The following is a 16,261-nucleotide window of genomic DNA, read 5'->3' as shown; positions in this document are numbered from 1 at the left end:
ATTTAGAAATATAGTAAAGCACTGTAGGAAATATCTTTTTTATCTCATATATTACCATCATTCTATATATGAAAGTGATGAAAATACATAGCACTTTTATAGTATAAGTTTTAATAAGTTCATATGTAAAATGAAGGTACAAAAATATTTCCTATGATGCTTTAATTTTCTGTACATTCGAAGTTTGGTCTAGTTCTATGGATATTCTCTTGTTAGTCTTGCTTAGCAAAGGACCTTACATCATAGGCCTTAGATAGTGTGAAAGTATCTATTCTCTTACTCATATTAAAGTATGAAAATATTTGAGCATTTCGATTTAAAATCTTAAAGTAATTATTGAGTAATTTGAAAACTTTTACAAAATAAACTCCTCACGATTGATGCTTTAGATACTCCGGAAAATGTTATATATTTCTACAGACTCCCCTTATAAAACCTAATCATAATACTCATGACAAGTGAAAGAATTTTGTAATTAAAAACACCTAAACTTTAACTTGGAATAAATAACATATTAGCAAAATAAAAGGTTATATTGATTATTTAATATTTTCTTTTTTGAAACTATTTTTAACTTGTTACTCAAATAAAATGGTGGTCAAGTGCAATCCAATAACAAAATTCTAATTAAGAAAAAATATGTATTGTCTAATTATGATCATTAAGGACTAGTGCTGTCGAGACAAAGAAACAATGAATGAAGGCCAAATGGGTTTGGTTTAAGTCCTATTAAAAAGAAAGAACATATAAATTTTTACACTCCCAAAGTTATTTGATTTCATTTTCCTCAAACAATAGAATAGCCTAGTTAAACAACATCTTATCAAAATAAAAGGTTATACAGATCATTTAGTATTTTCTTATTAATATTGTTTTTCAACTTGTTCTCAAATAAAATGGTGGCCAACTGCAATCCAATAACATAACTCAAACTAAGAAAATATTTATTGTCTAATTATGATCATTAAAAACTGGCGCTGGCGAGACAAAGAATGGAGGCAAAATAGTTTTGGTTCAAATCCTTCAAAAAAAGAAAGAACATAAGTTTCTAGACTCCCAAATTATTTTAATTCATTTTCCTATCATAATATCTTATATAAAGCACTTGGTGTTGAGACTTAAAATCACCAATTTCTTTGTTTCTCAAATCTCAAGTGTTTAATTAGCCATGGCAAAAAGGAGTAAGGGTCGCCAAAAGGTTGACATGGTGAAGATGCAAAATGAGAGTAACTTGCAAGTGACCTTTTCGAAGCGTCGTGCTGGTCTCTTCAAGAAGGCTAGTGAACTCTGTACACTATGTGGTGCTGAAATGGTCCTTGTGGTATTTTCCCGGGCAAAAAAGTTTACTCATTTGGCCACCCTTGTGTAGACTCACTGGTGGATAGGTTTCTCACAAGGAACTCTCCACCAAATAATGGCCATAATCAGCTCATTGTGGCTCATCGAAATGCTAGTGTTCGTGATCTCAATATTGAGCTCACGAACATTGAGGGAATTCTTCAAATGGAAAAAAATGGCGGAGAAGCCCTACAAGCAAGGAAGAGAGATACCGGTCATTGGGGGAAAGCTCCAATTAAAGAACTTAACTTTTTTCAACTGCGACAACTGAAGGAGGCAATAGAATGCATAAAGAAGAAAGTTGAAAGAGAGGCACAAAACCAACAAATGGTGACTGGTAATGCATTCCCATTTCTCACCTTTGGATGTGCCTTGGCTCCTACTGGTGCTAGGGCAAGATCTTCATATGGTTCTTATGGCTCTTTTTCATTTCAAAATAGGGTTTCAGGACTCAATTTTGGTGCGCCTTTTGCTAACAGATCCAGTGGATCTACTTCTTCAGTAGTTCGAATGTCATTCCGGAAAATCCTGGGACTTCAATACCTATCATGCGTAATTGAATTATTGGAAATAACAAGCTTAAATATTAAAGGCTTGCTTTATAAGTGTCTAAGTTCATTTTCCATTTGAGTTATCCGATGTGTGTCTTTTGTGTCATCATATAATGATCATTAGTTATAGTTCGCGTTACTAGGAATTCAAAGAGTTCAAACAATAGCTATACTAGTGTGTTGTCGTAAGAGTGGAGTTATTTGTAACATTATTAGTGTGTTTTATGTTTGTCCCGCTATTCCATCCTTTTGTGCCTTATAAGTTTTAATATTTTTGAATAGTGTTACTCATTTCTTTAAGAGAGAGAGAGAGTACCGAGTAGGATTTTAATAACATAGGCTCAAAACCACACTTAATTATAACTTTTTAATTTTCAATTTATCTTTTCAATTTATCTATATATATATAAAGACAATTATATGTAGATTTTATCCTTATTGCTAGTGATAGCTTGGTATGGGTAAGTAACAAAGTTTTAACTATGAAGTTTGTAGTATGTATAATTTCTTCTAAAGAAGTAACGAAAGGACCTCTTAAGTTAAGATTGTGAAGTTTGTGAGAACTGATAATTAATTATATATTTATATATTTCATAAGTCAGGACATTAGAAACAATCTCATAGAAGAAAAAACCATGGTGTGACTGCATATATTATCATATTGTATGCTAGATATATATTTATATAGTAGCTGCAAGATGTGATTGATTTAATCTTTACATAAAATAATCCTCTTATTATAGTCCTCCCCCCCCCCCCAAAAAAAAAAAAAGAGAGAGTTCTAACCATGTACAAGGAGCTAGCGCACAATATGTAACTCTCTATCTGATATATAGAGCTCGCTTTGTAACGATCCGACCGGTCATTTTGCTTTCTAAATCTTCGTTCCCCTAATTAAGACTCATTGAATGTGTTGTTACTGTTTATTGACTTGCGGGGATGGTTGGTTTGAATTTGAAAGGGTTCGGATTGACTTGTGTGGACTCAATGGTGGATAGGTTTCTCACAAGGAACTATCCACCAAATAATGGTCATAATCAGCTCATTGTCGCTCATCGAAATGCTAGTGTTCGTGATCTCAATATGGAGCTCACGAATATTGAGGGGATTCTCCAAATGGAAAAACATCGCGGAGAAGCCCTGCAAGCAAGGAAGAGAGATAACGGTCATTGGTGGGAAGCTCCAATTAAAGAACTTATGCGGTCCTAGACATCGCAGAAACGATCTGAGTTGGCCAAGCTATTCTCGCAGAAGTGAGTTGTTTTCCGCAGAAGCGAGGGTCGCAGGTGCGACCTCTTGTCCGCATCTACGAAAGTGCTGGGCAGAATCCTTTATGTTCGAGGGTTCGTGATTTTTTACCATTTTCGGATTTTGGAGCTCGGTTTGGGCGACTTTGGAGAGGAAATTTTTCACGGAACTTAGGGTAAGTGTTCTTGACTTCCTTGTGATTATATTCCATGAATCTATCTTCATTTTTAGCAAATGGTTGATGAATTTAAAGAGGCAATTGGGAGTGTTGGACTAAAGTTCATAATACGAAGTTTTGAGTTTTGAATATCGATTTGGAGTCAGAAATGAGTAAAATTAGTATGGTTGAACTTGTAATTGGATGGGTTATCGAATTTTGTGAGTTTCATCGGATTCCGAGACGATATTTGGAGTGTTATTTCGGATTTTGAGGGAAAATATTAGTATTTTAATAAGGAATTAATTCCCATAATTTTGTGGACTGAATCAAATTTATTGTGGCTAGATTCGAGCAACTAAAAAGTTAATACGCGCAGAATGAGAATTTCGGAGCATTGTTTAGCTTGCTTGACTTTGGATTCGTCCTGTTCGAGGTAAGTAACTCTTCTAATCTTGGAGCTAAGGGTATGAACCCTGAATATACGTATTATGTGAATTGTTTGGAAGTGACGCACATGTTAGGTGACGGGCGTGTGGGCGTGCACCATAGAAATTGTGACGTAATTGTTCCGTGGAATTTTGTAGTCAAATAATCTTGGCATTTTCCATGCAGTTTTATGTGTTAAAGAAATTGAGCTGAGAATCATATTAAAAGAAATCATGTTGAGGCTATGTGCCAGTATTATTGGGACCCACAGAGGTCATACTGCTGTGAATTATTTGTTTTAAATTGAAAATTCATACTTAGTCATATTCATTTCATTATATATCATATCACAGTCTCTATTGTTATTTATTGATATGTCATGTCATCATTTTCGGACTATTTTCATGACATTGTGATATGTGAGCGCCGTGTATGTGAGGTGACGAGTACGTACACAGACTAGTTGTGGTAAAACCCGATTTTTCTTACTAAGCAGCAACATGTTTTCCTATTATTTTGAGTTATACCATTTTTATGAGTACTAATCTATTTTTATTCTTAATTGAGTTATTCTAATATGTGTAGATATCATGTTTAGTCTAATACAACATGTTTACGTGTCTTAATTGTTTATGTGAATTATGTGCAACATGCTTAGTGAATTTCCTTCTTCTTTCTTGACTGCTACTTAGTCTAAATCATAAGATTTCGTGATGTAGTTGCATTTCTATTGTTTGCGCTGCATATTTACTTTGGGACTACGGAACGGTATTCCGGGAGATCCCCCTGTACTGCATATTTACTTTGGGACTATAGAACGGTATTTCGGGAGATCCCTCTATCTTGCATATTTACTTTGGGACTACGGAACGGTATTCCGGGAGATCCGCTTGCACATTTACTTTGGGACTACAGAACGGCATTCCGGGAGATCCCCCTGCACATTTATATTGGGGACTACGAGACGGTATCTCGGGAGATCCCCTGTTGTGTTTCTGTGTACAAAGCTGTTACCTTCTATGGTTTCATTGTTGTTAAATTTCAGCCTTTATTTTATTGTGGTATTACTCTCTATATTGTTTTATTATATATTTACCAGTAGGGCCTTGACCTGACCTCGTCACTACTTGACCGAGGCTAGGCTTGCCACTTACTGGTACCGATTGTGGTGTACTCATGCTACTCTCTGCACATATTTTTCTTGTGCAGATCCAGGTGTACCTTATCAGCCGCACTATCAGTGAGCCGGGACAGCTTTTGGAGACTTCAAGGTATATCTGTCGCATCCGCAGACCTCAAAGTCCCCTTCTACTCTTTCACATGTCCATTATCTTCTGTATTTTTCCTTGTTAGATTCTGATGTATAGAGACACTAGATTTTTCCTTCTGTATTTTGTGATTCATGATGTTTCGGATTTTGGGATTTGTTGTGTATTTTTGAACAATTGGTTAAATTTTTATTTTTATTTTAATATTCCACAAAAATGTTAGGCTTACCTAGTTGTAGAGACTAGGTGTCGTCACGATGTCGCACGGAGGGGAAATTAGGTCGTGACAGTATGTCATGTGTGCATGTCAATGCAATGTATCTTAGTGATAATACCATATGCATACTCTCAGAGCATCAATTTACTCAGTCCTCGCCATCACTCAGTCCTCACAATCACTCAATCCTCCCAATCACTCGACACTAGGCACTTGCACTCAGTATGTACCTGTGCTTATTGAGTGTGTGTACAAACTCCGGAGGGACTCCTTCAGCCCAAGCGCAATAAATCACACGGATAACTCACGTGATATAGTATAAATATCTGGATCCGCACGGACAACGCATGTGCTATATAACGCCTATAAGGCTTGCTGCAGGCGGGCAGCCCCGATCCACATAATAGTAATAATGTATATAAAGCAAACATGGCTTGCTGCGGCGTGCAACCCGATCCCAAAAATATTCTCACAGTCAGGCCCTCGACCTCCCTCAGTCATCAATCTCTCCTGCGCAACAGGCACGGCACCTGCAAAGACCCTCGCTTCTGCGTGTGTATTGCCACTTCTGTGACTATCGCACCTGCGAGCCCATTTCCGCAGGTGCAAAAACACCAGAACCAGCAGCCTTCAACAATACAATAAGAAATGAAATTAATCTAAACCTCGTCTGAAACTCACCCGAGCCACTCGGGACCCCGACCAATTATACCGACAAGTCCTATAACATACCACGGACCTACTCGAGGCTTCAAATCACATCAAACAACATCAACACGATGAATCGCACCACAAATCAAAATCTATGAACTTTGAACTTTCAAATTCTATATCTTGTGTCGAAACACATCAAATCAATCCGGAATGACTTCAAATTTTGCAAACAGGTAACATTTTACATTATGGACCAATTCAAATTTCCAGAATCAGATTTCGACCCCGATATCAAAATGTCAACCCCTCGGTCAAACTCTCCAAAAATTCAACTTTCGCCATTTGAAGCCTAATTCCACTACGGATCTCCAAATAATTTTTCGGACACGCTCCTAAGTCCAAAATCACCATACGGAGCTATTGAAATCATGAGAATTCAAATCCGAGGTCATTTATACATAAGCCAATATTCGGTCAACCTTTCCAACATAAGTTTTCAACTATGAGACGAAGTGTCTCAATTCATTCCGAAAACCTTTCGGACCCGAACTAATTACCCCAGCAAGTCATACAACAATTGAAAATCGTGGCATAAATCAGACTCCGGAGGGGCTCCTTCAGCCCAAGCGTTATAACAAGCCAATCGTGGCATAAATCAGTCAACCATGCTGCGGCGTACAGCATAATATCAACCGCACTCACTGGGGGTGTGTACAGATTCCGGAGGGACTCCTACAACCCAAGCGCTATCACAAAACCAGTATAATTGTTGCGGCGTGCAGCCCGATCCCATAACCGTCACTCATAATCAGGCTTTCAGCCTCACTCAGTCATCAATCTTTCCAGTCTCACTCACGGGCTCACAATATCATGAAAACTAGCTCGAAATAATGATATGATGTATCAATAGACGGTAACAGAGACTGAGATATGATATACATATGAATGCGTATGACTGAGTATGTAAATGCAATGTAAGCAGATAACTTAACAGCAGAAATGACCTCAGTGGGTCTCAACAGAATAGTCATGTCATCTAGACATGGTTTCTAATATGTATCGCAGCTCAACAGCTCTAGTACGTAGAGATTTCATGGTTACATATAAGATTAGGTAATTACACAGTACCACAAAAGTAATAGAGTTACAATTTACATGGTGCACACCCACACGCCGGTCACCTAGCATGTGCGTCACCTCCAAACAATTCACATAACACATATAATCAGGGTTCATACCCTCAGCTCCAAGATTATAAGAGTTACTTACCTCGAACAAGACGAATCCAATGTCGAGCAAGCTAAACAATGCTCCAAAAATGCGCGTGTCAACTTCTGAATGGCTCGAATCTAGCCACAATAAATTTGATTCAGTCCACACAATTATAGGAATTAATTCCATATCAAAATACTAATATTTCCCATAAAAATTGAAATTGCACTCCAAATTTTGTTCATGGGGCCCACTTCTCGGAATCTGACAAAACTCACAAAATCCTACAACCCATCCAATTACAAGTTCAACCATATTAATTTCACTCAAATCCGACTCCGAATCGATGTTCAAATCTTAAAAATTCTTTTTATGAAATTGTAGAAACTTCCTCTGATATCTCTTGAACAATCAATAAAATAACGCCGAAAACGAAGATTAATTCATGAAATATAATCACAAGGAAGTCAAGAACACTTACCCCAAGTTGTGTGGAAAAACTCCTCTCCAAAATTGCCAAACCGAGCTTCAAGATCCGAAAATGGTTAAAAATAGCGAAACCCCGAATCTATGCCTCTGCGGAAAAAGGCACGCATATGCGAGCCAGGCCGCTTCTGCGATGGCCATGGTCGCATCTACGATGCTCGCTTCAGCGCACGTGAACCGCATCTGCGGTTGCGCAGGTGCGGCCAAGCACCCGCATCTGCGGTCCACATGCCCAACTCCCTTCACGCTTTTGTGATAGCACTGCCGCTTTTGCCAAAACATCAAACAATATCAAAACGACGAATCACACTTCAAATCAAAATCTATGAACTTTGAACTTCCAAATTCTATATCTTGTGCCAAAACACATCAAATCAATCCGGAATGACTTCAATTTTTGCACACAAACCATAAATGAATTAATGAATCTATTCAAATTTCCAAAATCGGATTCCAACCCTGATATCAAAAATTCAACCCTCGGTCAAACTTTCCCAAAAATTTAATTTTTTTCCAATTCAAGCCTAATCCCACTACGGACCTCCAAATAAGTATCTGGGAAAGCTCCTAAGTCCAAAATCACCACACGGAGCTATTGGAATCATCAGAATTCAAATACGAGGTTGTTTACACATAAGTCAACATCCGGTTAACGTTTTCCAAATTAAGTTTTCAATTATGAGACTAAGTGTCTCATTTCAGTCTGAAATCCTTCTGGGCCTGAACCAATTACCCCGACAAGTCATACAATAACTGTAAAGCATAAATTGAGCAGTAAGTGGGGGAACGAGGCTGTAATACTCAAAATGACCGACCGGGTCGTTACAATTACTCTCACGGTATGAAGGGACTTATATATCTACCTTAAGATTGGAAAGTATAGTTCCTTTTAAGGACAAACCCACGAAGAGGCCAACTTAAGGTGCAAAGGGACTTATAAGTCCACCTTAAGATTGGAAAATTATAGTTCATTTTAAAGACAAACCCACGAAGAGGCCACCTTAAGGTGTAAAGGGACTTAAATGTCCACCTTAAGATTTGAAAATTATAGTTACTTTTAAGGACAAACCCACGATGAGGCCAACTTAAAGTGCAAAGGGACTTAAATGTCCACCTTAAGATTGGGAAATTATAGTTCATTGTAAGGACAAACCCACGAAGAGGCCAACTTAAGGTGCAAAGGGACTTAAATGTCCACCTTAAGATTGAAAAAATAGAAAGCTTCAATTCAAAGACTTCGTGGACTTTACGACAATGACTTGAACATTTGGAAACTTTGAAGATTTGGCGGACTTTGCAGACTTCAACTTGAAGAGTGGTGGACTTTAAAAATTCAACTTGAAAAATTAGCAGACTTGAAGACTTAAACTTGAAGATTTGGAGGGCTTAAACAATTCAACTTTAAGACCGGCGAATTTGAAGACTTTAACTTGAAGACTGACAGACTTGGAGACTTCAGCTTGGAGACTTGGAGGGATTAAATATTTTAACTCATAGAGCGGCGAACTTGAAGAGCGGACAACATGAAGACTTCAACTTGAAGACCGACAGACTTGAAGATTTAAATTTGGAGACTTCAACTTGGAGGTCTTAAATAATTCAACTTGGAGCGGCTAACTTGAAGAGTGGAGAACATGAAGACATAGTGAATCTCTGAACTTCAAATACTTGGTAGCCTCCTAAAAGACTATAGTCATCCCATTGAAGACACAGGTTTACCAAGGAGGATTTCCCCCTATAAGTCATATGATATCCAAAGTTCAACAGAAGAATAATATTTCAGCCCGATTTTCAAGTGTTGGTTGAATGAATTACTTCCATTATAATTCATTTGGACAACGATTGGGGCAATATGTATATTTTGAACTAGTACGATTGAACTTAGAATGAAACTCTAAGCTACCTACTTACCTCGGTGAAGAGGATCAAGTCATACCGTAGTTAAGAATGGGTGGATTTTGTTTATCTCCTAACTTTTGCCTAGGCCGCCTCTTTCGAGGTTTTCAATCTAGCGTACTTTTTTTTTATTTTTCTTTTTTTTAGGGGTACACAGTTTCGACTTATGTGGGCCAGGAGTGTAGGAACATGCAGTTTAGGCTCATGCACCAAGGAGCATTGCAACTTGAAGATTTTGTTCAAATTTAAAGAGCTTCATGACATGCAGTTTAGGCTCGTGCTTCCAGGAGCATAGTAATTTTGTAGATTTAGCTCAAATTTTAAGAGCTTTGCAACTTGAAGTCTTTGCTCGACTTTGAAGAGCTTTCGATTTGAGTCTTTGCTTGAATTTGAAGAGCTTTGCAACTTGAACACTTTGGTCGAATTTGAAGAGCATTACAATTTGAAGACTTTGCTCGAATTTGAAGAGTTTTGCAACTTGAACACTTTGCTCGAATTTGAAGAGCTTTACAATCTGAAGACTTTGCTCAAATTTGAAGAGCTTTACAATTTGCAAACTTTGCTCGAATTTGAAGAGCTTTGAAACTTGAACACTTTGCTCCAATTTGAAGAGCTTTACAATTTGAAGACTTTGCTCGAATTTGAAGAGCTTTACGTCTTAAAGATTTAGTTCAAATTTAGGGAGATTCATAACATACAGTGTAGGATCTTGTGCCAAGAAGTATTATAACTTGCAGTTTAGGCTCGTGCGTTAAGGAGCATTATAACTTGCAGTTTAGGCTCGTGCATTAAGGACCATAGTGACATGCATAGACTCTTCAGTTTCATTTTCGAATGAAAACTTGCCCCCATCATCGCCTTCTTGTTCTTCTTCTTCGTCGTAAGGCTCAAAGACAGGTAGACCTTGGTCGTTACTTATGGCCATATTTAGATCCATATTATGAGCACGAGTTGCTAGTTCTTCAAATGTTTTGGTCTTTATGCCTTGTAAGATATAGCGAAGACTCCAATGCATGCCTTGAATACACTTTTCGATGCTAGAAATTTTGCTAAGGTGATCTTTGCAGTTGAGGCTTAAGCTCCTCTAGCGGTTGCTGAAGTCAATAACTAGCTCATCCTTTCATTGACAGGCGTTTGTAAGTTCGATCATGCTTACGATGCGTATTATGCTATAGAAACGATTAAGAAACTCCTACTCTAACTGCTTCTAACTATCGATGGATCCAGGTTCGAGATCTGTGTACCAATCGAATGCATTACCTTTGAGAGCGAACAAACTGTTTGACAAGATAATCGTCGTACGTTCTAGCATTGTTGCAAGTTTCAACAAAATGCGCTACATGTCATTTCGAATTTCCCCTGCCGTCGAATTGTTGAAACTTAGGAGGTTGATAACCAGCATGCATCTTCAAGTTATCAATTCTTTGCGTATACGACTCTGCATATGTGAGAGATAATTTGGACGACGACTCAGGCTTATCTTCGATAGCCTCCCTGATGAAGTCCTTCAATTTCTCAACGGGAATTAGACCTTCAGCGGAGACTTGGATCTCCTTAGTTGTCGTTGCTTGCTTTTTGGAGGAGTCCTATTTCTCTTGTAACTTTTGAAGATTTAAAGGTATTTGTATGGATTCTCCTTCTACTATGCTATCCAACTTATTTGTTAACTTGGAAAGTTTAGCATCTTGATCTTGCACGCGCTTTGACAAGCCTTCAACTGCTTTCATCAAATTTTCAAGTTGTTCTTCTACGGTAGAAGTTTCAATAACCATTGCTTGCATGATCGTCGTGTAGGATGAAGAATGATATAGATTATTATTGGGATAAAACTCATAGGTCGCATTATTGGAGACTAGACTAGATCCAGCGCTCAAGTCATCATCATCGGTTTGTATGAAAGGTTTCTTCGAATTAGATAAGCTAAGTTGGGCAAGAACATTTTTTTTCTTTTTGGAAATGTCGTTCCCTTTTTGGGTCGTACTTGTAGAGGATCTTGACCCTTTTGAGGATGAAGGTCTGAAAATAAGGGTTGATGAGGAAGACACTTGGAGTTCTTGTTGTTCTAAAAAGCTTACTTTACTTCTTGTAACTGGCCCAAAGCTTCCAAAGGTAACATTGAGGATGCTTTTCACATCAGCATAGAACTTGGAATTAGCAACCTGAGTGTAAGTTGGTCGGGAGTTGATTTTCTTTGAATCCATTTTGATGTTCTTGAACTTTGGTGATTGAAAAGTTAAGATGAGAGGTAGAGATTGTCCCACTGGGTGTGCCAGAATTTGTAGACAATAAATTGCGTCGAGAAAATAAAATCAAGACCGAAAAATATTGCAACAATCGTAGTATTTTATTTCAATTATTTGAGTGTTACAATCTCTATGGTTCCTCTGATTCTACTTTTCCAATATAAATTCAAGGGCGTTTGAGCTTGATCTTGATTTGTTCTTTGTTCTTGAGCTTGAACTTGATTAGTTCTTCGTTCTTGAGCTTGAACTTGGACTTAATTGCTTGAAGCTTGAAACTTGTGGAGAAATTTGCAGCGTTTGATCCACGAGCTCTTTCTTGCTTCTTGTTATCACTTCTGGTGTCTTTTCTGAGTTATGAAGACCCCTATTTATAGTTATGGGAGGAAAGAGTTATGATAAGAACAAACTCTTTCCGACCAATCAAATTGAAGTGTGACATGCATTTGATTGGCCAGAACATGTCACTTGCACACGTGGCGCGATTTCATTAGCCTTTTAATGTGACTAGGCATGCTTTGTCATTTTGACACGTGGCATGATCTTATTGGCTCTTCCGCTTGACTTGGCGTGCCATGTCATATGGCACCAAACTGGGCCTCTAGGAAGATGACATCTTGGGCTTAATGAAGTGGGATCATCACTTTAGCCCAATTAAATGGGCTAACCCAATTGATTAAGACTTATTTATTTAATTCATATATATTGGACTTGAGTAATTAATCCAATTATATTAGTCCATAATATTTATTTGAACTAATATATTTAATATATAGTTTAAATTATTTTATTAGATTTAAATCCAATAAAATTTAAATGCTTATAGTTACTCAACTATCCCAAATTATCTGGTAAAGTCATTTTTCTTTCCTTTTTAATAAAAAAGTCACTTAACTATGCCTATAGCACTCAGAAGGTCACTCAACTAGATTTTCCAAATTTTGGATTTCCAATAAAAAGTATTTAAGCATATATAATGCTGGAATAACAAAATAATGGACATAGTAAAATAATTAATTAGAATAATTTGTTCGTAATAATTTTAGTATTAACAAAAATAAAATTATTTACACAATTGAGAATGAAAGAAAATAATGGTTGCAAAATATATATTCCATGCACCTAATGTAATAATTATATAAAATGGAATTTTAATAATATACTATATATAATCTTGAAAATTATGCTCAATTATATTATTATTCTGTTATTATATGAGTTGAAAACTAATTTTTTATTTTATAAATAAAATATATTTATTCTATAGGTAAGTCCACAATGTAGATTAAAAAGAGAAAAAAATTATAATATTTAAAAAGTTTAAAAAATTTGATAATTTAGAGGGTAAAATAGGTATTTGATAATCAAAAATTTGTAAATCTAGTTGAGTGACCTAACGAAGCTATTCAAATTTTCGGAATCGAATTCCGACCTCGATATCAAAAAGTCAATCCCCCCAGTCAAACTTCCCCAAAAATTTAATTTTTTGCCATTTCAAGCCTAATTCCACTACAGACCTCCAAATAATTTTTCGGACACACTCCTAAGTCCAAAATCACCATACAGAGATATTGGAATAATCATAATTCAAATACAAGGTCGTTTAAATAATCAACATCTGGTCAACGTTTTCCAACTTAAGTTTTTACTTATGAGACTAAGTGTCTCATTTCACTCCGAAATCCTTCCGGACCAGAACCAATTACCCCGACAAGTCATACAAGAACTGTAAAGCATAAATTGAGCAGTAAGTGGGGGAACGAGGCTGTAATACTCAAAACGACCGACCAGGTCGTTACAATTACTCTCACGGTGTGAAGAGAGTTATATATCTACCTTAAGATTGGAAAGTACAGTTCCTTTTAAGGACAAACCCACGAAGAGGCCAACTTAAGGTGCAAAGGGACTTATATGTCCACCTTAAGATTGGAAAGTTATAGTTCATTTTAAGGACAAACTCACGAAGAGGCCACCTTAAGGTGTAAAGAGACTTAAATGTCCACCTTAAGATTTAAAAATTATAGTTACTTTTAAGGACAAATCCATGAAGAGGCCAACTTAAGGTGCAAAGGGACTTAAATGTCCACCTTAAGATTGGGAAATTATAGTTCTTTTTAAGGACAAACCCATGAAGAGTCCAACATAAGGTGCAAAGGTACTTCAACGTCTACCTTAAGATTGAAAAAATAGAAAGCTTCAATTCGAAGACTTCGTGGACTTTACGACAATGACTTGAACATTTTGAAACTTTGAAGATTTGGCGGACTTTGCAGACTTCAACTTGAAGAGTGGTGGACTTTAAAAATTCAACTTGAAAAATTAGCAGACTTGAAGACTTCAACTTGAAGATTTGGAGGGCTTAAACAATTCAACTTTAAGACCGGCGAATTTGAAGACTTTAACTTGAAGACCGACAGATTTGGAGACTTCAACTTGGAGACTTGGAGGGATTAAATATTACAACTCGTAGAGCGGCGAACTTGAAGAGCGGAGAACATGAAGAATTCAACTTGAAGACCGACGAACTTGAAGATTTAAATTTGGAGACTTCAACTTGGAGGGCTTAAATAATTCAACTTGGAGCGGCTAACTTGAAGAGCAGAGAACATGAAGACATAGTGAATCTCTGAACTTCAAATACTTGGTAGCCTCCTAAAAGACTATAGTCGTCCCATTGAAGACACAGGTTTACCATGGAGGATTCCCCCCCTATACGTCATATGAGATCCAAAGTTCAACAGAAGAATAATATTTCAGCCCGATTTGTAAGTGTTGGTTGAATGAATTACTTCCATTATAATTCATTTGGAAAATGATTGGGGCAATATGTATCTTTTGAACTAATGCGGCTTAACCTATAATGAAACTCTAAACTGCCTACGTACCTTGGTGAAGAGGATCAAGTCATACCGTAGTTAAGAATGGGTGGATTTTTTATATGACCTAATTTTTGCCTAGGTCTCCTCTTTCGAGGTTTTTAACCTAGCAGACGTGTTTTTTTCTTTCCTCCTTTTTTTATTTTTTGGGCCATACATAGTTTAGACTTATGCGGGCCAGGAGTGTAGGAACATGCAGTTTAGGCTCATGCGTCAAGGAGCGTTGCAACTTGAAGATTTTGCTTAAATTTGAAGAGTTTCATAACATGCAGTTTAGGCTTGTGCGTCCAGGAGCATAGTAATTTGAAGATTTAGCTCAAATTTTAAGAGCTTTGCAACTTGAAGTCTTTGCTCGACTTTGAAGAGCTTTCGATTTGGTTCTTTGCTTGAATTTGAAGAGCATAGCAACTTGAACACTTTGGTCGAATTTGAAGAGCTTTATAATTTGAAGATTTTGCTCGAATTTGAAGAGCTTTACAATTTGAAAACTTTGCTCGAATTTGAAGAGCTTTGAAATTTGAACACTTTGCTCGAATTTGAAGAGCTTTAAAATTTGAAGACTTTGCTTGAATTTGAAGAGCTTCACGTCTTAAAGATTTAGTTCAAATTTAGGGAGATTCATGACATACAGTGTAGGATCCTGTGCCAAGAAGTATTATAACTTGCAGTTTAGGCTCGTGCGTTGAGGAGCGTTATAACTTGCAGTTTAGGCTCGTGCATTAAGGAGTATAGTGTGCATAGACTCTTCAGTTTCATTTTCGAATGAAAACTTGCCCCCATCCTCGCCTTCTTGTCCTTCTTCTTCGTCGTAAGGCTCAAAGATAGGTAGCCCTTAGTCGGTACTTATGGCCATATTTAGTTCCAAATCATGAGCACGAATTGCTAGTTCTTCAAATATTTTGGGCTTTATGACTTGTAAGATATAGCGAAGACCCCAATGCATGCCTTGAATGCACATTTCGATACCAGAAGTTTCACTAAGGCGATCTTTACATTTCGATGCACATTGATGAAGTCAATAACTAGCTCATCCTTTCGTTGACGAGCGTTTGTATGTTCTATCATGACTAGGATGCGTCTTGTGCTATAGAAATGATTAAGAAACTCCTACTCTAACTGCTCCCAACTATCGATGGATCCATGTTCGAGATCTGTGTACCAATTAAATGCATTATCTTTGAGAGATCGAACAAACTGTTTGACAAGATAATCACCGTACGTTCCAGCATTGTTGCAAGTTTCCACAAAATGCACTACATGTTGTTTCGGATTTCCCCTGCCGTCGAATTGTTGCAACTTAGGAGGTTGATAACCAGCATGCATCTTCAAGTTATCAATTCTTTGCGTATATGACTTTGCATATGTGAGAGATAATTTGGATGACGACTCAGGCTTATCTTTGATTGCCTCTCTGATGAAGTCCTTCAATTTCTCAATGGGAATTAGACCTTCAGCCGGAGACTTGGATCTCTTTAGTTGTCGTTGCTTTCTTTTTGGAGGAGTCCGATTTCTCTTGTAACCTTTGAAGATTTAAAGATGTTCGTATGGATTCTACTTCTTCTATGCTATCCAACTTATTTGTTAACTTGGAAAGTTTAGCATTTTGATCTTGCACGCGCTTTGACAAGCCTTCAACTGCTTTCATCAAATTTTCAAGTTGTTCTTCTACGGTAGAACTTTCAATAACCA

General features: G+C 37.1%; 1 pseudogene; it reads left to right on the top strand.

The window, feature by feature from the left end:
* Positions 1-1,168: 1,168 nt before the first annotated feature.
* LOC142173595 (agamous-like MADS-box protein AGL62) lies at positions 1,169-10,039 on the top strand (annotated as a pseudogene).
* Positions 10,040-16,261: the final 6,222 nt, after the last annotated feature.

Source organism: Nicotiana tabacum, chromosome 19 (genome assembly GCF_000715075.1).
Source record: "Nicotiana tabacum cultivar K326 chromosome 19, ASM71507v2, whole genome shotgun sequence".
In the NCBI taxonomy this organism is placed as follows: domain Eukaryota; kingdom Viridiplantae; phylum Streptophyta; class Magnoliopsida; order Solanales; family Solanaceae; genus Nicotiana; species Nicotiana tabacum.
The sequence above is the reverse complement of the archived record's forward strand: the minus strand, read 5'-3'. Positions and strand labels throughout refer to the sequence as shown.